Source organism: Staurois parvus, unplaced genomic scaffold, assembly GCF_062004578.1.
Source record: "Staurois parvus isolate SC_StPar_1 unplaced genomic scaffold, SC_StPar_1.0 ptg000155l, whole genome shotgun sequence".
Lineage (NCBI taxonomy): Eukaryota > Metazoa > Chordata > Amphibia > Anura > Ranidae > Staurois > Staurois parvus.
In genome coordinates, this window is record NW_028317951.1 from 31,584,217 (window position 1) to 31,610,242 (window position 26,026).

General features: G+C 46.4%; 1 protein-coding gene across 1 annotated transcript in view; it reads left to right on the forward strand.

Annotated features, from left to right (window-relative positions):
- Positions 1 to 14,290: 14,290 nt before the first annotated feature.
- Positions 14,291 to 26,026, forward strand: part of ATP13A3 (ATPase 13A3) — a 215,695-nt gene continuing 203,959 nt past the window's right edge. Inside the window, exon 1 of the mRNA XM_089675655.1 lies at positions 14,291 to 14,495. The gene's annotated coding sequence lies outside the window, so the exon portion shown is untranslated. The remainder of the gene's footprint in view (positions 14,496 to 26,026) is intronic.

Sequence of the window (26,026 nt, forward strand, 5' to 3'; positions counted from 1 at the left end):
GCTTTATTTTCAGAGTACATTGAGACAATAAACCATGCACATTTCAATAAAAACTGGAAAAATGGGGGTGTCCTACAACTTTTGACTGGTAGCACACACACTTTATCATATTTTACATTCCGGGGTAAGTAGATGGATGGGATGTTTAATATTTCGCACTTCAAGCTAAGCTTCCCTAATCTTCATAGCCATGAACAGCTGTTTCTGAAATATCCTAGCTGTACAGAGCCTCCAGCACTGAAAAAACTTAACATTTTAATAAGCTGAATTTGACAACATTCCTATTTTATGTTAGCAAAAATGCAACTGCAGACTTTATTAAGGGCTCATTCACATGGGCCAAAGGCCTGTACAGCATGTGTTTTGTGTGTGTTTATTTAACTGGGAGTTACAGTTGTTCTGTGCAGCCACCGCCAGAAGCCTGCTAAAAATCAATGACAGGCTGTCAGATGCAGGGGTTGTACGGATCTTCCTACAAGTGTTTACATTCAAATGGTGATGGATGTACAGCACAGGACTCGGACAGACTTTGCCTAGGCCTGTGCACCCATCCCTGTATAGATGTACGAGGGATCTTCAAAAAGTTTATGCACTTTTATATATATAAAATAAAGTTTAAAAAAAGTGCAGAAACTTTTTGAGGATCCCTGGTAAATGCTCAGGTGTGCAGAAAAATATGTACTGCTACTCCTGCCATTGATTTTTTAACAGGTTGCTGGCAGCATCTGCATGAAGCATCTGTCATTCCTGGGTGAATAAGGTTGTATGCCTCTGGGTTTGTGTGAATGATCCCTAAAAGTGTGTTCAGTGCATTATATTTTAATGACAAAAAATACAACTGTATTACCAATAAAAAGGAAGAGAAACTGACTGTATTAAGACACAATACAGAAAGTTTAGAGTATTCAACACTTGGCCAAGCAGCAACTCACTAGTGCTGATTCACACTTGTGTGGTGCGGATTGAGGTTTCACAGCTAATTGAAACAGTAGCTGTTCACTGGTTCAGGTCAGCTTTACATCAGGTTCAGCTCAGGATTTTATTCTGTTCACACATGCCAGGTTTAGAAACGGTTCCCATAGAAGTCAATACCTTATAATCCACACCTGAGCCAGACCACACTGCTCAGAAATTGTACATGAGTGCTCGTTCACATATATGCGGACTGGATGAACCGCATCCAATCCACATGACATGTGAAAAAACATTGCTTCCTATGGTGCCTGTTCACATATGACCGGTGCACTGGCGGTGCGGATTCAGTGTGGATTTAGTGCGGTTTTAAAAAGAGTCATGTCCTATCTCTGAGCAGTGTGGTCTGGTTCAGGTGCAGATTACAGGCTATTGACTTCTATGGGAACCGTTTCTAACCTGCATATGTGTGAAAAAGATAAGATCCTGAGCTAATCCTGTCCTGAACCTGAGGTAAACCTGACGTGAACGTGTGAACAACTACTGTATCAATTATCTGTGAAATCGGAGCTTCAATCTGCACCATACATGTGAATCAGCTCTGAATCTGCACTAACAGTGAACCTGACATATGTGAACAGGCACCATTGGAAGCAATGTTATTTCACATGTCATGCGGAATGGATGCGGTTCAAACCGCATCCAATCCGCATATATGAGAACGGGCACTAATTAGATAACATGGTTGTTCCACTAGCACTGTTAATTCATGTTAGCATCCATTTACATGTGCGTGAACATACACACACAGTGGATTGGGCTATGGCAGTCTATTTACTTTGAATTGGATCCCAATGCATGGGAAAAGCACCTGCAGAATTTTGACAATGCAGGGCATTCATATCTGTGAATTGTAGTCCACCATAATGCCAATATGTTTTTGTTTATTGTATATGTGCATTGGTGGGGCATTCAGAATTGTGGTTTTAGTGGACATTAGCAAACGCAATTGTAGTCTAAATGTTAAAACATAAAACAAACTCACTCTGTGTCCTACCAGGCACTAAACAGTGTTAACGCGTTTGATTCAATGCAGCTTTCAAGCAGTTGATAGACTGCTCTTTGGTAGTGGAGATTTGAAACAAACTTATCAGAAAAATATGTGGGCTGTTATTGGCCTCCTCCTGAAAATGCTTCTGTGTGTCTTGGAAATTCGCTTTAACGAATTTCTCCTTACCGTGAGTACTCGCAGTTGGATGCGCAGAAATCCCCCATAAAGCTATGCGAATCTCGCTTACCATGACTGCAGCTAAACTACACAATTCCTGCCCATCCAACTACTTTTAGCTTCTGCTGAGATGTGGGGGGTGGAGCTCCCTATACCTGGAAATGATCACACGACACTTTCAGATTGCTGTTGGAATTCACATAGAGGCAGTTTTCATTCTCCCCTTTGGTTTTATTACAAATACACACACGCCCCCCCACATGAATAAGGTCAAACCCCTCCCACAGAACAATGCAATGGGGAGTGCCTATACACAGGATGTACATTCCGATTGGAGCATAGCCTTTCCTATTATCTATCACTGGTCCTCCCCCATGAGCCTTCTGAGGTCAGCAGACTTCCTCCCCTTCCCCCCATGAGCCCTCTATGGAGAGCATATCTCCTCCCCTTCCCCCCATGAGCCCTCTATGGAGAGCATATTTCCCAGCTCCTAGCAGTATGTCCATTCCCTGTACAAGCATCCCCTAGGAACATCAGTCTGTACCTGGATGGGCCCGATACGATCTTTATTAAAACACATCCATCCAGATACAGTTCAGATTGGTAATGGGTTGTAAGATATGCATAAGCCTACACGTGGAGTTCGTACCGCTTGGCGCCTTGCGTTATGAAGTCCATGTGGTACTATGCTGCTGATATGTGGATATAGGCCCGCGGTCTACTGCCAGCGGCATTCGCATCAAATGCCGTGGTGGTATACACGCCGGTCTATAAGCGCAGATCCGCCATCTCATCCATTACCGAGCTGAGTACTGTAATACATACATTGTACATGCGCATGGCCCAATTGCAGCCTTCAGAGCTTTAATTAAGCCACACGAGAGACATATGAATAACACTCATATATGAAACATTTAAAGTTCAACCGACAATACAAAATTTCCATGACATATGTAATGATAATCTAGTGACTTCAATAACTCCAGGGTAATTGAAGGACAACTATGCAGATCATTAAAGTTTGATAAAAGTTCCTTTTCATATACTTGATTAAGGTCAAAGTTTTGAAGCCCAGAGGGTCATTATGACCACTAGGCAACTAGCATTTGCAGAAGGAGATGTGATTAGAGATGAAGTTGGCAGCACTGCACAGCAGTGTACAATGTACACTTTTGTGCACATGTGCATGGCTGCATCTAGCAGCTAGTGATCTCCGCTGGGTAAATAAGTGCATAATTTATAGGCCTGGAAGTGAAGACATTGAATTTCAGCAGAACTGCAGCCTTAGCTTTCTGTGATCATGCAAATTTTAGTAGTCATTCATAGTTACATAGTCTGGCTGAAAAAAGACAAAAGTCCATCCAGTTGAACCATAGAAAAAAAAAGTTATAATCCTATACCCACAGTTGATCCAGAGGAAGGCAAAAAAACCCAGCAAAGCATGATCCAATTTGCTCCTGCCAGGAAAAAAAATCCTTCCTGATCCCCCGAGAGGCAATCGGATATTCCCTGGATCAACTTTACCTATAAATGTTAGTATCCTGTTATATTCTGTGTATCTAAGAAACATTCCAGGCCTTTTTTGAAGCAATCCACTGAGCTGGCCAGAACCAACTCTTGAGGGAGTCTATTCCACATTTTCACAGCTCTCACTGTGAAGAAACCTTTCCATATTGACATTTCACCCTCTCTGCTATTGTCCATAAAGCATTCTATACCCGGAAGGATTATTGTTGGACATGTGGTCTGCATGATACCCAGTCACATAAGACCTTCATCAGTAACTGTTCTAAATACATCCTCTCCTCTGAGGGTGTATCATTACATGCAGTGCATGTTGCAGGCACTGTAAATGCCCATTTGTTCAAAGCCTGTGGGTGCTAATCAGGAACAAATACCTTCCCTGGCAATGCCTATACACTAACTCCACCTATCCTCTCCATTCACAAAGCTACATTGACTTTGTAGATAATGGCGGTGGGTGAAGTTAGTGTATGAGAGTTACCAAAGGTGGCATATCAAAAACCAGTACAAATCCAGTATCAAAATAAAAACGTCAGAGAGGTAGTTATGATCCATGGGGATAAATAAAAATAGTGCAATATAACAGCGTGAGGAAAGGATCAATAACCAATATCACTTAGGTATAACATAACAAATTGCCAGGGGGGTATCCCCTGGCACGGTGTATGGACCAATGTGAAAGAACTCTGCATAACCAAGATCGTAAATTGTAATTGAGGAGAAAGAGAAAAGAAAGAAGAGGAGAAAGAGAGAGAAAGAAAAAAAAAGGGGGGGGGGAATGAACCAGAATGAAAAAGAAAAGGGGGGGGGGGCAGTGTAAATAGCATTGAGGGAGAAAAAAGAAAGAAGGGGTGGGGAGCGGGGACAGCAGTAAGCAGCAGCGAAATAGCTGCCCATGAGTGTCACATGGCTGCAACCTTGATGTACATAGCACGGCATGAGCCATAGAGTCCAAATGGCTGAAAAGCCAAACTGAGATTGAGTTGGTGGAACAAGGCACAGCTCCACTAGAGCATAGCAGGGGCATACATATCACGGAGAGTCGTAGAGAAGGAGAAATGGAGCCAGACCGACCACAACAGCTTATGTTTATCATAAGTATCATTAGTAAATGCCAGCATCTCCTCCATACGCATGGTATCATTAAGCACGGAGACCCACATCAGAAGAGGGGGGGGGCAGCCGATTTCCAAAAAAGAGGTATTAATTGGCAGGCTGCAGACAGGAAGAAACGCAACAGACATTTCTTCTTTGATGCCCGGGAGCCCGGCAATATAAAAAGAAGAGCAATTTCCGGAGAAAGGGTCAAGGACTCCCCGTAGATCCCGTTATACACAGCAAAGACCTGCCGCCAAAAGGGTTGTATTCGATCACAATCCCACCAAATGTGGAGTTGTGTACCAACAGCTCTCTCACAGCACCGACAAAGATCAGGTGTAGAAGGAAAAATTTTGTGTAGGGAGAGGGGATCCATGTACCATCGGGAAAGAAGCTTAAAATTATTTTCTTGTGAGTAGCAAGAAATAGATGATTTATGGGTGAAGTGAAACGACGTGGACCACTCCTCCTCCGACACCTCTCTACCTAGTTCCCGAGCCCAAGCCTTAGCATAGGAAGGGAGTTCAGAGTAAAGAGCGTTATGGAGCATTTTGTAAAGGGAGGCAAGGACAAGTCTCGGCGGTTCAGAGAGGGAGCACAGTCGCTCAATCTCAGAAAGTGGATGGTTAATGTTGGAGGAAGAGTGTAAGGACTTGCAAAATGAGGATAGGTGTAAAGTGGTCAACAATCTCTAGACCCACCTTGAAGGAGCGGAAGACCCGATTGGGAGCAAATAAAGTCCCAAGCTACAGGCCAGGAAGCACATGTAAAGGGTCCAATAATAGAGGAGCCCAACCCTTGGAGAAGGGTGGGGTTATCAAATAGGGATGACAAAGGAGAGGGATCGGAAAATAAGAGAGCAATTATGCCTCCTTTATACAACAGCCCTAGCATGGCTAAGGTCAAGGGAGACAAGGCAGAGAAACGCTGATAGTCCCGATCGTAACCCCATGGTAATGCTCGAAGATCCACCTGAGAGAGATCTTGTTCAATCATGCAAGAGGCCTTACGAAAAGGTCTAGGAAACCAATCAAGCATTCGGGCCAGCAACATAGCTCTATAATAAAGCTCTATAATAAAGTCCGATAAACCTACTCCGCCCTCAAGTTTTGGGTAGGTAAGTAACCTGTGCTTTAACCTAGAGAACCCACGGTGCCAAATAAATAGAATCGAAAGAGAACGTAAAGAGAGGAAAAAACTCTTAGGAACAGTGGTCGGTACTGTCTTAAAAATGTATAATAGCTTAGGTAAGGTATCCATCTTTAGGGTGCTGATACGACCGAACCAGGGGAGGGCTGAAGTGCCCTATGTAACCAGATCTTTTCGAATACGTGAAAGTAAGGGTAAATAATTAAGAGAATATAAAGCAGTAAGATCAGCCGAAATTAGGACCCCCAGGAATGTGATGGCCTTAGCTTGCCATTGAAAGGAAAAATTTGGATGAAGGTTCACCATTACATGGACAGGTAGAGAAACATTGAGGGCCTCCGTTTTGAGATATTAAGTTTAAAGTTACTGAAGGAACCAGATCTACGGAATTCGTGGAAAAGACTGGGGAGGGAAACAAGTGGTTGTTGGACGTAAACTAGTAGGTCGTCGGCATATATGGATAATTTGTGGTGCGCAGGAGTAAGTATGCCCAGTATGGAGTCGTTAGCTCGTATGGCTCGCGCAAGATGTTCCATTACTAAAACAAAGAGAAGGGGCGAGAGGGAACATCCTTGTCTGGTTCCATTCGATATGGGAAAGGACGATGACATCATACCGTTAACCAGGACAGACGCTGAGGGGTGCGAGTAGAGGGACATAATCCAAGCGAGAGTCCGCGGGCCCAAACCAATCTGTTCAAAGGTAAGATGGAGAAAGCGCCAATCGGCGCAATTGAACGCCTTCTCGGCGTCAAATGAGAGTAGGCAAGCCTTTAACCATTTGCCGCCCGCCCTATGGCCGAATGGCGGCCGGCAAATGTCATCAGCGTTCCGGGTGGACGCCATATGGCGTCCTCCCGCACATGTGCAGATTGCGCTCCTGCAGAGCCGCGCAGCGGCGTGATCTGTCACTGGCCGTGTACACCGTTGCCGGTACCATGTGACCTGCTGTGACCAATCACAGAAGGTCACATGACAGTTGTATACAATGGATGGCTTCATTCATCCATTGTATACTAGTGTCTAGCTGTGAATGGTCACAGCTAATCACATGCACATGTCATGTGATTAGCTGTGGCCAAATCACAGCTAAGCACAAAAAAAAAAAAAAAAAACCCTGAATGAATCGATGTCATTCAGGTAAATGCTTGCTGATAGCAAAGTAATTCTTTGCTATAAGCAAATTGTGTAAAAAAAAAATACTGATCACTTCCCCAAAGTAGTACAATGTTACTATGGTAACATTGTACTACTTTGGTCATAGTGAAATATGAAAAAAAAATTTTTTTTTATAAAAAATAATAAAAAAAAATATATATATATATATTTTTTTCATACTGTCACCAGTCAAGTGTCCCTGATCACCGCCATGCCAGTTATATGATGACGCTGTACTGCACTGGTGACAATATGTAAAAAAAAAATAGTAAAACTAATTTTTTTAATTTTTAATTTTCCGAAAAATTATGACAAAAAAAATACAACTTCAAAAAACTCGCCATGCCTCTTATGAAGTATGTCGGACTGCCTACTTTGCAAAAAGGGGTCATTTGGGGGATATCTGTACTGTTCTGACATTCTTGGACCTCAAGAAATTAGATTGTCTGTCAGTACTTCAGGACTGATCAATATTCAGATCTATACCATAGTTTGTGAACTCTATAACTTTCCTACAAACTAAAAAATGCATCCTAATTTGGGTTATTTTCACCAAAGACATGTAGCAGAATACATCTTGGCCTAAATTTATGAAGAACAATTATTTATTTGCAAACTTTTATAACAGAAACAAAGAAAATGTGTTTTTTTCAAAATTTTTGGTCTTTTTTTGTTAATTTAGCAAAAAATAAAAACCTCAGCGGTGATTAAATACCACCAAAAGAAAGCTCTAGTTGTGTGAAGAAAATGATAAAATTTTAGTTTGGGTACAATGTTGTATGACCGCGCAATTGTCATTCAAAGTGTGAGAGCGCTGAAACCTGAAAACTGGCCTGGGCAGGAAGGTGTAAAATTGCCCGGTATTGAACTGGTTACACCGTGGTGTTTGATGTAAGAGATAAGATGGATCATTTTGGAAGTATTATCCCGTGCTTCGCGACCCTGAACAAAGCCGACCTGGTCATGGTGGATCAAGGTTGGTAGAAAAGGAGAGAGCCGGTTCGCTAAAATTTTAGCAAAAAGCTTAACCAGGTTAAGTAGAGAAATCGGGCGATAACTGTTGCAATGAGAGGGGTCTTTACCTGGCTTGGGGATAACTGAAATGGTAGCAGACAAAAAGGCTGATGAAGGCACGTTTGAATAGTCAATGGGATTAAATGCTCGGGCCAAAAGCTGAGCTAATTGGGCGGCGAATGTTTTGAAAAGCGAGGGGTGAATCTATCTGGACCCGGGCACTTACCAGTTTTCAGGGCCTTAATTGCCCCAAGAACTTCCATAACCGAGAAGGGCTCCTCTAGATCCAAAGCGTCTTGGGCATCAAGGGCAGGTAACGCCATCTCCACAATATATTGGGACATAGCCGGCAGAGAGGAAATGGGGAGGATATCAGGATTTGTCGAGGAGAGGTTATAGAAATGAGAATAATAGCGCTCAAACGCAGAACAGATGTCCTTATTGTGGTAAAGTTTAGAATGATCAGGTGCCTGGAAGCATTGAATCGGACGGCAGGATGGACGGGGATGACGTACACGCGCCAAGTGTTAGCCACATTTGTTAGCTAAAGAATAATGGGTATTGCATGCTTTGTCTCATGCAATAAGGGAGGAGGAATCTAAAAGTTGGAGTAAATCTCTGCGAACGTTAGTTCCACTGCAAGCACCAAGTCTAACGTACTTTTGTGAGACGGTTCCAAAATGTGCAATAAGCGAAAATAATCGCCGCATCTCCGTCGTACAAGCCTTTTTTAGGACATTGAAGTCCCCTCCAACAATGAGACAGGAAACCCCAAAAGCGGATAACTGGGAAAGGACCTTCATTAGAAACAGAGCCTGGTCAAGGTTGGGAGCGTAGATGTTTGCAACTGTAAAAACAAAATCTTGGTATTTCAATTTAAGGAAATGGTAACGACCAATTGGGTCAATTAGGAAGTCCAAGACCACCGGGTCGAAAGTATGATGAAAGGCTACCGACACTCCCCTAGACTTAGTCTGTGGATTAGTACTATGATACCACTGAACATAGTAATGGTTGCGGAGGACTGGGATACCATCGGAGCGAAAATGAGTCTCCTGAAGTAGTAAGATCTGTGTGCCATATTTATGGAAATGGTAGAGCATCTGGCTTCGCTTCTCCGGAGTGTTAAAACCCCTACAATTAATAGAAGAAAATTTTATCTGAGTCATATTTGGTTGTAGGGGAACAAATTAGTAAAAAGTGTGACACTAAAAAAGCCCTGCTAAATCGCCCCCAACGCCAGAAAAGAAAGAAAAAAAAAAAAGGGGAGGAGAGGGGAAAAATCGAGAAAGAAGAACAGATAAAAGGAAGAAAAAAGGAGAAAGAGAAACTACTAGACAGGCAAGCTGTCAAAATAACATACAGTGTAATACTACACAGTACACTGAGGCCTAGATGGGAACGTCAAAGACGCACGTATCTGACGTACGTTGCCTCCCACAGGCAAATGTTAACATGAGGGAGATCACCCACAAATAAGGGCGACCGCCTCTTACAAAACGTATTCAATAATCCCTCAAACAGGCATAAGTAAATACACCCCTGCCCCCAACAAATAAAAATGAACAAAATATGGCAAAAAACGGGGTGTGAATAAAACAAACAAGAAAGGGCCCAAAGCCCCTAAGGCTAGGGCCAAAGGCGTCCCCGTCCGTCACGGCAAAACCGCAGTGGCTATACCCGAGGATTAGCCACAGGCCACAGCCTCAGAAAACATAAAAAAAACCAACAGGCACAAATAAAAGGCACAAATATAAGGTACTGAACCAGCAGCGGTAACCATCAGTAGGTGTAGAAAAAGGAGTAAAGGGAGAAGCCCCCCAATGCACGTAGATAAGGGGTCATCCCTCCGGGATCTGTTGAGAGGAGGATCTGGAACAATTCTTTTTCCTGCGGTCGGACTGCTGCCAGGAAGAGGATAGAGGGAGGCCAGGGGTTGGAAGTTGAAGGGGCCAGTCCGGGAGGGACACCTGGGGCAGCTCGAACATTCCAAGAAAAGTGGGCAGGTCTCCGAGAGTGAGGAATTGGGCAGATTTACCGTTCTGTGAGGCGTGAAGCTGGAACGAGAACTGCTATTGGTAGCGAATATGCCTCTCTTGCAACATCTGAGTGAGAGGACGCAGAGCCCTACACATGGCTAGTCTGGCGGGAAAGATCAGGGAGGAGCATCACTGGTACTTCGTTGAATAGGATGGTATCCTGCGTGCTGGCTGCACGCATAATAGCGTCCTTGACCTTAAAATAATGGACCCTGCAGAGAGTGTCACGGACAAAAGACGGATCAGGGTGTCTCGGGCCCATTGTGCAATGTATGCGGTCTAGCTCAATGTAGGTGTCTTTAGGTTGGAGTAGTTGATTGAAGATGGCGGTAGCTGCCGCGGCCAAATCTTTAGGTTCAACAGATACGAGTTTACCCGATACTGATATTGTTACGGCGGTTCCTGTTCTCAATATCATCCTGCTGGTACATGAGCTGTTGTATAAGGACCGTATGGGAGTTAAGGGTCTCCTCGTGGGATTGTAAAGCGTTACACAGACCGTCAGCGGTATTTTCAATCTCTTCCATATGCACGCAAATGTCCCGTTTAAGATCAGAAATTTCCTGCTTGTATGTGCTTTCAATACGTTTCACACATTGCTCAAAATCTGTCTTTGTAGGAAGGGATTTTATGCTGGAGTGCAGGGATTTTACGTGGGACTGCAGATCCCAGCCATCCTCAGAGCAGAAATGCTGGGGAGGGGCTGCGGGATCTCTGTGTGCCCTGTGTGTGCTGTGCTCCTGTAGCAGGATCCCCAGGAGAGAGAGCCCCGAGGGCTTACTTGCCCTTCATCTGTCAGGTGCCCTGCAGTCACGGGGGATGAGGAGGGAAGAGGTGCCGGCGCCATCTTGACGGCCCGGGCGCTCGAGGCCTCGGCTCAGGTGACAAACCAGCGTATATTGCCGCCGGGTCGGCCCCCCACTGCTCCCCAGGGGGTCCAGAGATGGTTCTTCCCCATATGGGGTGGAATCGGCAGCCTGTGAGGGACACAGGATGCCCGTAATGGAGGACCAGGTCGGGAGCTCAGCCGTAACGCTGCTACGGCTCCATGCGCCAGGCCACGCCTCCTGGCATGTCTTTTTAAACTGTAGCGATATGTGCCACCACACATCCTTGCTGTGCCATGGGTTGGGTTTGTCTGCTCCTTCTTTGGGTCATCACTGAGCTGGAGGCAGATGAAGTGGAACAGACATGTGATCGCTGGCTTTTATCCAGATTTTAAGTAAAGAAACGGTAAATTGCGTACAGAGACCTTTACAGTGGGTGGGGTTGGGCACAGCAAACACAAATCTTGCTTTTAAGTGTATGTCCAGCCAAAACATTTTTTTTTAATCATTGGATTCCTGTACTTATTGTCAGGGTGACAACAGTTTCACTAGACAGGAAGTGAGGGAAAATCTCTTAAAGTTGGCCATTTATGAATAAAAATTCATCCGGTTCAGCAGGAACCGGATGAATTTCAAGTCATCTGTGGCTGTTTCTGTTCATGAGAAGTGAATCTTTCGACTTCTCATGAACAGTCCTGCTGGAAATTTTCCATTTGATCAGCATTTGCAGCCAATTTCTTACAGCGCTGATCAGTGTATTCTGACGACGGGGGAGTCCCCCCAATTTCAGACAATAACATGGTTCTAACCCTTCCCCACTCTATCAAAAACTGAAAAAAAGTTTGGGCTGGACACACACTTTTAACATGTATATGAAAATGCAATGTTTACACAAGCTTGTGTCACTGAGGACAAATCTCAAAGCACAGGAAAGGTGGATGGAGGAATCCCCCTGCCGGGACATTGTATTCTGACAGCTAGACCTGGCACTAATGATTGACTTCAGTTGAACAGAGAGTGGCCATACTCTGACTGAAATTGGGGCAGTACACCAGCCATTTCAATCTGTCTGTCATCAACTTACAGAGGATCTTCAGCCTTTTTGAAAAAGAAAAAAAAAGTCAGCAACTACAAATACTGTAGCTGCTTTTATTTAAAAGGACACTTAACTGTCCAAGAATCCAGCGCCATCCTCCCCTGGGCCGGTTCTTTGTTGCTCTTCAGGATCCATGGAGTCAGCATGTTTAGTGCAGGAAGCCAGCTGTGACTCCTTGTGGCTTCACAGCCACCTTCCCACTATGCAAGTGCGAGCCGTGCTATGTGAATGGTCCTGCAGCCTTCTGGGATCTGTGGACATGCCCCACAAGTGGGGCGCCTGGTGATCTGACTGGAAGTGGGAGCGAGTACAGTGTTCCCTCGCCACTTCGCGCTTCATGTTTTGCGGCTTCAGTACTTCGCGGGTCAGCAGCCACATTGTGGAAAGGAGTGTTGTTTCATGTTGATGCGCAAAAGAGAAGGATCCCTGCATGTCAACCAAAGAGATGAGTTGACTCAGAGTACTGTACATACCACGGGCTTTCATAAAGGCGCGTGATTGGTTTCCGGTGTGACATCGACCAATAAGAGTACGAGTGGATTTATCCCTGTGAGTTGATTGTCTGCGCATCATTGCAGCCTCACTTAGCATCTTCCCTTGTTGTATCTCGCCAGTCTTGTCCATGATGTTTACATATTTAAAACATTCTTGTACAGTACCCGCATACACAAAAATTCCTAGGGGCAAATACTACTTCGCGGTTTTTCAGCTTTTGCGGGAGGTTCTGGTCCCCATTAACAGCGAAAAACGAGGGATCACTGTACCTACCAAAACTAAGTACCCACTCCCCCTCGCTACCTCAAAAACAAAACTTCCAAAAGGAGGGAAGGAGGACATAAGGCAAAACTTCCCTTTAAGAGTGAATTTCCGCTCTAAGGATTACTCTGTATTACCTGGGCAATGGTTGGTACCAAGCCACAGCACATCAACAGTAAGCACTCATCCAGTCTGTCCTGAAGTCAATGGCAATGATAGTAAAGCTCTCTGGAAGAGCTGCTGTCAATCAGTGCAGGACGCTGTTCCAAGTAGTACTTATGCCTAGGTTTGTGTGAGGAATTTGGGACATCAGCCCCCTTGTATTTCAGCCTGTCAATGATTTTGCCAGGCTGCAGGCAGTGGGCTGTATGCTGCACCCAATCCTCCCTTGCCCCAAAACACCAGGTTTTATGTGTAAAAGCCAAACTGGCTGTGTGCATGAGCCCTAAAGGTCTGAGGGGAACAGGTGTTTATTGGGCACAAATCAATGGCTGGCACTGGCTACATGTAACTGACAACACGAGTGGTGACATTCCCTTAAGCACCCAATGTGTGCCACCATAGCATAGGGAGGTGTGGTGTAGAGCAGCCTTTCTCAACCTGTTTACCCCAGAGGAACCCATGAAATAATTTTCACATCTCATGTAACCCCTGCTGCAACCGGTCCATTGGGATTCAATAACCCTCACATTAGTGGCCGGTGGTAAGAATGTCTGCCTTCCAGACAGCTTTAAATTTAGTTGGTGCTATGCTAATGGCTCTGCCAAGTGGTGATAGACCTGGATCTACAAAGAGACCAGATGGGAGGTCAATTAGCCACCGCTCAAAGAACCCTTACAGCAGAACTAAACCCTCCTTCCTTTTCAGCCAAGGAAGCTACTATCTTGGCCTCTGTTTGATGTGCAACTGCTGTACATGTGATCAGTTATGACACCAGCCATTTGATGATTCCAGGTTGGTTAGAAACACAAGCAAATGTGACATTAAGCATTCCCTGCATGCCGGGAATGGAACGGTTTTTTGAATGTATTATATAGAATGGTTTAGTTCCACTGTAACAATCTCTGGAAGAACCTGAAGGTTCCATGGAACCTTTTTGAGAAAAGCTGGTGCAATCTTCAGGATGGGGGCCAACTTATGATCTTGCACAGAGACCTGCAGCATTCAGACAGCACCTCAGGGAGGCCACCATTGATTGTCAGGCTGTAGATTTACTGACCCCTAACAAGTAGTGAATGTGTCTCTTCGGGCTCTTCTACTTCTCCTATGACAGGTGTATATCCTCCTATACGTGGCCCACTATGGACTTTCTCCTTCTCCCATCAGTCTCCATTGTTGCGTCACCTGACAGTTCTCGCATCACACCCGTGTTGTGTCTGCACACCACCTTGTCCTCCTCCTCCTCCCTCCTGTGTGTAGAATGGTATACTCTCCTCCTCCCTCCTGTCATCTCCCTCCTCTCTCCTTCCATCCTCTCTATGGTATCCTCCTCCCACTCCTCCAGCACACGGTTGTGTCTCCCGCTTGTCTCGTGCTCTCTCCTCCTGTCACTCTCCGCAGGTCTCGGGCCTCGCAGCCATCATGGGCCTCAGGTGATAAACCGAGCGGGCCGCCGGATACAGCGGGCGGGGAGCAGAGCTACCGGAGAGCGTGGATCCCGGGCCTGACCGCCCGCACCGGGGGCCTCAACACCGGGTCAGTGCCCGCAGTGTGGATGTGTGTGCTGTTCGTCTAGGGGGATTCTGTCTGTGTGAAGGGAATATTACCAGGTGGATCGGGGAGGCTTCCTGTTTTATAAATGAGACCGTATGTATGTGGCAGGCTCCCGTTTATTATCACACTGTGCATATATAATGTGGCTGTGTCCGGGGGTGTCACAGTGCTGTGTGTGGAGGGAGTCCACGTGGTACGAGGCCACCCTGTCACCTAGGGCGCCCTGCCTTCACCCACACAGGGCCCTATGAGTGATGAGTGTGTCAGGGTGCGCATGGCGGGCCACACTACTTCCTCACCACACAACAGTCCCCTGTGTCCTCACTACTACACACTGCTCTTCTCGGAGAGAACAGTCCCCTGTGTCCTCACTACTACACACTGCCAGTCTGAGGAGAACAGCCAACCATATCCTCACTACTACACACTGCCCTCCTCCTAGAGGAAAAGCCCCCGTGTCCTCACTGTTACACACTACTCTCCTCTGAGGGGAACAGTCTCCCGTATCCTCACTACTACACACTACTCTCCTCTGAGGGGAACAGTCTCCCGTGTCCTCACTACTACACACTGCTCTCGTCTGAGGGGAACAGTCCCCGTGTTCTCACTACTACACACTGCTCTCGTCTGAGGGGAACAGACTCCCGTGTCCTCACTACTACACACTGTTCTCGTCTGAGGGGAACAGTCTCCCGTATCCTCACTACTACACACTACTCTCCTCTGAGGGGAACAGTCTCCCGTGTCCTCACTACTACACACTGCTCTCCTCTGAGGGGAACAGTCTCCCGTGTCCTCACTACTACACACTGCTCTCGTCTGAGGGGAACAGTCTCCCGTGTCCTCACTACTACACACTGCTCTCGTCTGAGGGGAACAGTCCCCGTGTTCTCACTACTACACACTGCTCTCCTCTGAGGGGAACAGACTCCCGTGTCCTCACTACTACACACTGCTCTCGTCTGAGGGGAACAGTCTCCCGTATCCTCACTACTACACACTACTCTCCTCTGAGGGGAACAGTCTCCCGTGTCCTCACTACTACACACTGCTCTCCTCTGAGGGGAACAGTCTCCCGTGTCCTCACTACTACACACTGCTCTCGTCTGAGGGGAACAGTCCCCGTGTCCTCACTACTACACACTGCTCTCGTCTGAGGGGAACAGTCCCCGTGTCCTCACTACTACACACTGCTCTCGTCTGAGGGGAACAGTCCCCGTGTCCTCACTACTACACACTGCTCTCGTCTGAGGGGAACAGTCCCCGTGTCCTCACTACTACACACTGCTCTCGTCTGAGGGGAACAGTCCCCGTGTCCTCACTACTACACACTGCTCTCGTCTGAGGGGAACAGTCCCCGTGTCCTCACTACTACACGCTGCTCTCCTCTGAGGGGAACAGTCTCCCGTGTCCTCACTACTACACACTGCTCTCCTCTGAGGGGAACAGTCCCCGTGTCCTCACTACTACACACTGCTCTCTTTTGAGGGGAACAGTCCCCGTGTCCTCACTACTACACACTGCTCTCTTTTGAGGAGAACAGTCTCCCGTGTCCTCACTACTACACACTGCTCTCGTCTGAGGGGAACAGTCCCCCGTGTCCTCACTACTACACACTGCTCTCCTCTGAGGGGAACAGTCCCCCGTGTCCTCACTACTACACACTGCTCTCCTCTGAGGGGAACAGTCCCCCGTGTCCTCACTACTACACACTGCTCTCCTCCTGAGGGGAACAGTCCCCCGTGTCCTCACTACTACACACTGCTCTCGTCTGAGGGGAACAGTCTCCCGTTTCCTCACTACTACACACTGCTCTCGTCTGAGGGGAACAGTCTCCCGTGTCCTCACTACTACACACTGCTCTCGTCTGAGGGGAACAGTCCCCGTGTCCTCACTACTACACACTGCTCTCCTCTGAGGGGAACAGTCCCCGTGTCCTCACTACTACACACTGCTCTCTTTTGAGGGGAACAGTCTCCCGTGTCCTCACTACTACACACTGCTCTCTTTTGAGGGGAACAGTCTCCCGTGTCCTCACTACTACACACTGCTCTCGTCTGAGGGGAACAGTCTCCCGTGTCCTCACTACTACACACTGCTCTCCTCTGAGGGGAACAGTCCCCCGTGTCCTCACTACTACACACTGCTCTCGTCTGAGGGGAACAGTCTCCCGTTTCCTCACTACTACACACTGCTCTCGTCTGAGGGGAACAGTCTCCCGTGTCCTCACTACTACACACTGCTCTCGTCTGAGGGGAACAGTCCCCGTGTCCTCACTACTACACACTGCTCTCCTCTGAGGGGAACAGTCTCCCGTGTCCTCACTACTACACACTGCTCTCCTCTGAGGGGAACAGTCTCCCGTGTCCTCACTATTACACACTACTCTCGTCTGAGGGGAACAGTCCCCGTGTCCTCACTACTACACACTGCTCTCTTTTGAGGGGAACAGTCCCCGTGTCCTCACTACTACACACTGCTCTCTTTTGAGGGGAACAGTCTCCCGTGTCCTCACTACTACACACTGCTCTCGTCTGAGGGGAACAGTCCCCCGTGTCCTCACTACTACACACTGCTCTCCTCTGAGGGGAACAGTCCCCCGTGTCCTCACTACTACACACTGCTCTCCTCTGAGGGGAACAGTCCCCCGTGTCCTCACTACTACACACTGCTCTCCTCTGAGGGGAACAGTCCCCCGTGTCCTCACTACTACACACTGCTCTCGTCTGAGGGGAACAGTCTCCCGTGTCCTCACTACTACACACTGCTCTCGTCTGAGGGGAACAGTCCCCGTGTCCTCACTACTACACACTGCTCTCCTCTGAGGGGAACAGTCTCCCGTGTCCTCACTATTACACACTACTCTCGTCTGAGGGGAACAGTCTCCCGTGTCCTCACTACTACACACTGCTCTCCTCTGAGGGGAACAGTCTCCCGTGTCCTCACTACTACACACTGCTCTCCTCTGAGGGGAACAGTCCCCGTGTCCTCACTACTACACACTGCTCTCTTTTGAGGGGAACAGTCTCCCGTGTCCTCACTACTACACACTGCTCTCGTCTGAGGGGAACAGTCCCCCGTGTCCTCACTACTACACACTGCTCTCCTCTGAGGGGAACAGTCCCCCGTGTCCTCACTACTACACACTGCTCTCCTCTGAGGGGAACAGTCCCCCGTGTCCTCACTACTACACACTGCTCTCCTCTGAGGGGAACAGTCCCCCGTGTCCTCACTACTACACACTGCTCTCGTCTGAGGGGAACAGTCTCCCGTTTCCTCACTACTACACACTGCTCTCGTCTGAGGGGAACAGTCTCCCGTGTCCTCACTACTACACACTGCTCTCGTCTGAGGGGAACAGTCCCCGTGTCCTCACTACTACACACTGCTCTCGTCTGAGGGGAACAGTCTCCCGTGTCCTCACTACTACACACTGCTCTCCTCTGAGGGGAACAGTCCCCCGTGTCCTCACTACTACACACTGCTCTCCTCTGAGGGGAACAGTCCCCCGTGTCCTCACTACTACACACTGCTCTCCTCTGAGGGGAACAGTCCCCCGTGTCCTCACTACTACACAGTACTCTCCTCTGAGGAGAACAGTCCCCCGTGTCCTCGCTACTACACACTACTCTCCTCTGAGGAGAAAAGTCCCCCGTGTCCTCGCTACTACACACTACTCTCCTCTGAGGAGAACAGTCCCCCGTGTCCTGGCTACTACACACTACTCTCCTCTGAGGAGAACAGTCCCCCGTTTCCTGGCCAGTACACACTGCCCTCCTCTGAGGGGAACAGTCCCCCGTGTCCTGGCCAGTACACACTGCCCTCCTCTGAGGGGAACAGTCCCCCGTGTCCTGGCCAGTACACACTGCCCTCCTCTGAGGGGAACAGTCCCCCGTGTCCTGGCCAGTACACACTGCCCTCCTCTGAGGGGAACAGTCCCCCGTGTCCTGGCCAGTACACACTGCCCTCCTCTGAGGGGAACAGTCCCCCGTGTCCTGGCCAGTACACACTGCCCTCCTCTGAGGGGAACAGTCCCCCGTGTCCTGGCCAGTACACACTGCCCTCCTCTGAGGGGAACAGTCCCCCGTGTCCTGGCCAGTACACACTGCCCTCCTCTGAGGGGAACAGTCCCCCGTGTCCTGGCCAGTACACACTGCCCTCCTCTGAGGGGAACAGTCCCCCGTGTCCTGGCCAGTACACACTGCCCTCCTCTGAGGGGAACAGTCCCCCGTGTCCTGGCCAGTACACACTGCCCTCCTCTGAGGGGAACAGTCCCCCGTGTCCTGGCCAGTACACACTGCCCTCCTCTGAGGGGAACAGTCCCCCGTGTCCTGGCCAGTACACACTGCCCTCCTCTGAGGGGAACAGTCCCCCGTGTCCTGGCCAGTACACACTGCCCTCCTCTGAGGGGAACAGTCCCCCGTGTCCTGGCCAGTACACACTGCCCTCCTCTGAGGGGAACAGTCCCCCGTGTCCTGGCCAGTACACACTGCCCTCCTCTGAGGGGAACAGTCCCCCGTGTCCTGGCCAGTACACACTGCCTTCCTCTGTTGGGAACAGTCCGCTTTGTCCTCACCACTGCACCCCGCCAGTCTGAGGGGAACCAGTCCCCTGTATCCTCACCACTGCACCCCGCCAGTCTGAGGGGAACCAGTTCCCTGTATCCTCACCACTACACACTGCCTTCTTCTGAGGGGACAGGAGTGGGATCGGGGGTTAAACTTTGTCATCATCTCTAATGTGTCCTAACAGAAGTCATGTTATGTGTATCAGGACTGTGGTATCGCCATGACATTCTCGTTCACGTCAGAGTCTCCACAGGTCTCATATTCTTCTAAGTCATAGTTCACCTTTACCAAAACACTGCCTATAAAGATAAGGGGCATCTGTAGATAAAAGCAAACTGGGCAGCTCTGACTGAAGTTAAGTAAGGTGTACCTATACATACCACCCCCCAAAGCCTGCTGGAAAACTCCCAGAAATGGCATCATTATCCTGTCCTGCTTTGTTGCTAGGACATCTGTTACTGTTCACCTCCACAATATTGAGAGTGAGCTCTCAAACACTGAGCTGAGAGCTCCTTTGTCATGATAGAGAGAGCATGTGAGGGGGTTTAAATCAGAGAAATTGCTCACTCCTGTGATGGTGTAGGTGAGCAGTAACATCTGGGAGTATCTTAGCAATGTCCTAGCAACAAGACGGGACGCAATGATGTAATATCTTAAAGCTTTTCAGTCAGGCTTTGGGTGGTATGTAAATGGCTTACACCTATAGTAAGGGCATTACCCAACTTTGGCCAACACTGCACAGTTTGTTTTTTTATCTGCAGACATCCATTATCGGCATAGACAGTTTTTTGGTAAAGGTGAACTAACCCTTTAACGTTTTTCCACCAGTGTAATGGCTTGCTCATACATGAATTTTTGGGGCAGTAAAACCCCAGAGTTGAGCCATGCTTTTGCTTGCTGACGTTAACACCCATTTAAGCTTCATTTCCATATGTGGCAGTAAAATAGACGGGTGAGTTGCGGCTTTGCCATCCCAGCTGTAAGTTAACATGACCACTGGCCATGTTGGTACGCACTGCCGCAACCATGGTGCAGCACAGCAACAATTACACCATAGTTCGCATTTGACAGACCATACTGCTACCAAATTGAGCACATTCAAGTAAATGGAACTGTGATGCAGCACCGTATATGCAGTTGCAGCATGGGGGCTGCAGGCTTTCAAGGGTTAAAGTAGGCATCCAGGTGGCACGCTATCTCCCGAGGTTTGTTTTTCAGAGGGATGGCAATGATAGTCACCAGGGTAAACAAACCCCAATTCCACGGCGTGTGTGTTTTATATACAAATATCTGTAATTCTGTGCAGTTGTGTTGGTCAGCTATTGAACAATGTCTGACATGCTTGAGAACCTTTTTCCTATAGAGCTTCCTTGGTGAATTTTTACAAGGTAGGTCACCAGGTCTTTCCTCAACCAAGTGTCCTGCCAGGCACAGCTACCAGAAAGTGTGGATCGTAGGCCAAACTGGCCGAACCAGGGGGTCTCAACATCGGGTCAGTTCCCAACAATGTGTATGTGTGTTCCCAATGGCATTGTGTGTCTCCATCTGTCATCACATCTCCAGTGCGGTTCCTGCCACTAACATGTTCTATATGTCACTACAAGATGTATGTTCTGGTGAGAGGAACAACTGCATGCAGCAGGGGAAGTGGGTTATTAAACTCATTCTGCCAGAGAACATTGAAGCCATGGCATTTCAACATATAGTCACCAGAAAGGTAAGTACTGTATATCCCCTGCTAAACGTAGAATTCAGCTACAAGTGACCCTATACTGACAGGGTCCCTTTAAACCCTTTAACCTTAGCTGAAATTCTAACTCTCGCTTTCTTGGAAAAAAAATAATTTTGTGCATAGGAAACAACATTTTGGACCAAACATTCAATGTTATTCACAAGCTGAAATAACTGTTCTGTAATGATTTCACTTGAAGGAGACATGCTGGGTAAGCAGTATTACAATGGAGGACGACCGGAAATGAGCTCCAAATCTTGCTTGCTCCCATAATGACTCTTCTTTAGGGCCCTCAATTTAGAAGATGTGCAGGTTAGACGGGATCATAAGGGAGAGTGAAGGGGGCTGAGCTGCTCTTCTCACTTGCCTGTCATTGGTCCTCTTCTGAGCACCTCCTCCAGGTCCTACAGCAAATACTGTCTCAGCATATGTTATTGAGTAGATTTTCCAATAGAATTGTCTGGGGGATTTTCTTAATGTTGAAAGGAGTGTTTTCATTGACTGGAGGTCTTCTGCATAGACTAGCAGAGATCACATTTGACCCTTGTTTGAACAAAAATATACTCTATGCTTTAGTGTTGTGGGAACACCATACTTTAAAGGCCAAGGGTAGTGAGAACTAAAAGCAGTCTAATGACATCAGCACCTGTGCCTTTTATCCTTCCAGACCTTTCTTACCAAGTGTAACATAAAATCTTACCATGCATTGCCCAGTTTTGCCCAAGGCAGTGGAATGCTCCAGCTTGTTTCCTCTGTATTCTGAAAGCTGAGCCTGTGCTTACATAGAAAGTAATGGACCTATTTGGTGGAAGCACATTGTTTGAAAAAATGGACATGGAGGAGCACTGTACTGGGGCTGTGGTCTGGGTAGCATTTTATGGCAGTGGGTAATGCTAGGCAGTGTTAGTAAGATTTTTAATTTAAAGTGATGAAGGCCTGGAGGTGGGGCACAGTGGTTGATATATGATGAATTAGGACCAATTCACAACCCTCCAAGTGCTCTATAACATGTGTTAATGCACATTATGCCAAGGCATCCCATTTACCTTGAATGGGGAATTAACAATCCCTGAATCATAAGCTAAATTACTTGAATCATTCCTCACTCCTTTGGCAGTTGGTGCTCTTCTCTACTCTCTGGTGCTCCTGGGTTGTGGATGGGCATCCTGCACTGACAACTGCAGCACGTGACAAAATGAACGGTGGATGATTGTTCTTGGTACAGTTCTTTATTGATACAGTTGTTGAGGGAGTATGCAGAAGTGTGCATATGTTGTTGTTGTTTTTTTTTGTTAATATGAGTTTGTTTTTTTTTCCAGTAGAGAATTCACCCGTTGCTCTGATGGTATTGCTCTTGTACATTGTATCTAATAACGTATAGACTGTGTACACTGCTGTTTTACAACCGCTGTTGGTTGCACAGATTCACTTAGGGAAGCAGTCCACCCAGATCTGGTGTATTAGTTTATGGTAGATGCTGGAATGTTAAACTACATAGCTGTTTTTTATATAGCTCGGTAATTCTGTTAGTGAGATCATTGCTGTTTTTTTCAGGGTCTGCATTCCTGATGTGGCTATTATCAGAGGTTTGTGGTCTTTCTGCTGGATTTTTAAATTGTTGTATATCATGGAGACTGCAACTGGAGGCATTGGAAAAAGGAAAGGTGACTACGCATAGACCACCCCTGGTGGATAGGGACGCAGATTCTGTCAGGTAGTCTGCATCCAGGGTCAATCACTTGCTTGTGATTGCTGCATGAGCAATTATATGCCGGATACCTCCTGCAGCTAACTGCCAGAAACCCCCCCGCTGTGCTGCTCTCATGTAATCAGTGGGGTGCAGACGCAGGTGTGAATGAACCCTTAGGGCTGGTTCACACTATAGAAACACAATCCAGATGTGTTTGCGCATGCGTGATTTTGACGCGTTCCAGTACTTTTTTTTTATGCATTCCAGTTCATTTTTACCTCTCTCATTTTCTTCAATTTAAATAGGGACATGTGCATTCCAGCGCCTTTTTGATGTGTTCCAGTACATTTTGGATGCAGAAAAAAAAGCAACTGAAACTCATGTAGTGTGAACTGTCCCTTAGGCTAGGTTTACATTACTGCGGCTGCATTCTGCATGTAGCCTGTTCATTTCAGTGGGCTGCCCTGCCTGTAGAATTATGGGGAAAGTCGCAGACCTTTTTTTTTTTTTTTTTGTTTGGTTAGGGTACTTAGCAGTGTGCAGAAGGTTCCTCTGGGATTTCTAGTGCTAATATGTGGTTACACCCATTTAGCACCTGATAGATAAATGCATGTACAAGCTATTGGGATTTGAGCACAGGTGCATCTTGCTTCTTTTACTTCTACCACATGGTTTGGCACACGCTGTGTTTGTTGATGCTTAAGGGTGCCTTTAAGATTTATTGGCAGTGCTACGGGTCTTCTAAAGAACAGAGCATTTAGTTTTACCAGCATAGGAAGGCAAAGGTGTTGCCTGCATCACTGTGCCAGCAGTCCCATAGCTGTCTATTAGGAGGCATCCAAGTGCAGGTAAACCTAGCCCTACATAGGGCATGATCAAATCGCCCTGTGTGAATGAGGCCTAATTGTTTTCTATGTGCCTTTGCAGAGATCTGCATTTTTCTAGTAAGGGAAAACATGGTTCTCTGTACGTAGTTTGAAATGACTGTTTTTGTCTTTTGTGCCAGCCCTACTGATATTAGTGACAGCATGTCTTCAAAAGACCTTTTTGTCCCTTGGAATGAAATTAGTGGCTGTGCATATTTTTGTCCACCGGAGTATTATGTAATCAAATGCATTTTGTTGCATCTGATGCAAATTATAACCTATTTAGGAGATCTGACATTCTTAAACCTGAAAATTCTGAAAAGAACATATTTCCCGTACTTTCCAGATCAGGTCCACAGTACCAATATATTGTTACTGAAAATAGAGACAATATGTTAGTAGATAGAAGTGTTAGAAAAAGAGAGCACCCAAGGAGCAAAATCATAAGTAGATTGTTTAGGCATAAAGTGTTTTTTTTTTTTTAAGGTTCTTGAAAGCTGGGGCTATAGTAAAATTCTGCTGTTAGTGCACAAGCCCATATACATTACATAGGATCGTTCTATGTACAGCAGTGGATTGTGGGGTGGGTCTGCTTACTTCTGTCGTGTTATATTGTTCCCAGTGTATCTTCTAATCTCTGAGCCTTTGTACTTTTACAAAGTGTAGACAGAACCCTAAACATTGTTGTTTTTAAAGCTGAACTCTGGGAAAGTAAATATTGGATGATTTCAAAAACTATTTGTATTGATTTTGGTGTGCTTTGTGTATTGCTTCCAGGTCTGTGCAGTAAATCAGCGTGACACTTTGACTTTGTGCAGGAACGTCTTGTAATAAAGACCAGTCAATGCTTCTTTCTCTTCTTGTGCAAGGTGACTGGTCTTGTATCCGCCCCCCTTCTCTAGTTTTCTGTACATAGCCTGTTGTAGGTCAGCCTGCTGGGTTTCTCCCACAGCTCTGCTCTTTGCACAGGCTGTGTGCAGTACAATGTACTGGTAATGTGACAAGGTAATAACTTGGTGCAATCAACGCAAATTTAAATCCTTTATGGCTATAGAGGAATATATTTAAATGGATTTTTGTGACCAGGGTTCAGTTTTAAAAACTGTTGAGCATGAAATTAGCAACAAAATATGACTGATCCACAGTCTGTACGTAGAACTTTTTTTCCTTTACTCTACTTTTCTTTTACCACTATGGTATGCTGTACTGGTTCGATTTGAATGAATGCCCATCTTTATTCTTAAACTTACACTTATCACGATTACCCAAGTAAGGGTCAGTGTGGATGTGCTTCACAACCACTTCTCTCCTAGTACATGTTTATGGGAATGCAAAAGCAGCTAATGCGGATCAACTGGACCTGCAGTGAATGCAGCTCAGACCCTGATGCCTTCTCTGCAAGATTGGAGACAAAACAAAAAAAGAAGTATTAAAATATTGATTGTGAAGACTCATTCCCCTCTTATACATACTATATATATACAAGCATTGCTTTAATGCCTATTGTGATATTGGGTGTTCCCACACATACCAGAGGTAGAAGAAAAATCTTAAAGTGGAATTGCACTCTCTCAGTCAACATTGACGATTTTGAATCCCCATGCTGCTAGCATTAGCAAATAGGAAAATATTTCCTATTTACTTGTTTTAAATGGCTTTTTACATTTAATTACTTCCTGGTTTCCAGGCCTAGGCAAATGTCATACATCACAGGAGTCTTCAGGAGGGGTGGGGAGGTGGGGATTTCTCAGCTAAGCACACCCTTCTGCTTGCATTCCTGAGATAAGGGCAGATGGATTCCAGGAATTAAATGCTATATGAATCATCTGCCCTTACTAAGGATGACCAGGACAGAAATGCTAGGGGGTGTTTTGCTTTCACAGCAAAATAAGGCATGGAGACATGGATTGGTGGGGGAGTTTGCTTTGATTGTTAAAAATGAATTAAATAGCACTTTTGGTTGGGGGTGTTCAGATACAGTGTAGTTCCACTTTAAGACCATTATTTAGATTTAACGTTAAGTTGTTTTGATGTGTCACCTATTTACAATTTTATTATTGTATGTTTCACAAGGCTACATGATTTTTTACTTTGGTATTGGTAAACGTGACATTTTGGGGGAGGTTTCTAAAGCTAGTTCACTCAGAATCTTGTGCAGCTGTGCATGGTAGCCAATCAGCTTCTAACCTCAGCTTGTTTAAGTGTTAGCAATAAAACCTGTATGCTGATTGGTTTCCATGCAGAAGTGCACAAGATTCTGAGTGAACCAGCTTTAGTAAATAAACCCCTTTCTGTCAAGTTTTCTCCTCTTTTTCTGTTTCTTAGTAATTTTGCTCTGCCCCCCCCCCCCTTATTTATTTATTTTTTAATCATTGAGGGTGCCATTTCCAGCCTGATACACTTTAACAATTCGTATTGGCATTGCGCCTGCACAGCATGAACAAAATTGCACCGCATCTCGGCCCCCGTATATGTGAACTCAGGCTTAGCTATCGTCCTTGGAGGTTCCCCAACTGAAATCTACATGTAAACGAAGGTGATGTCATTGGCCAAATATAGCAATGCCCATATCTGGGAAATTACTTTGACTGGGTGGATGGAGCCTGACTGGGAACTAAAAGACTAGTTCCCTTTCCCTTTCGAAAATTAGAAAGCTT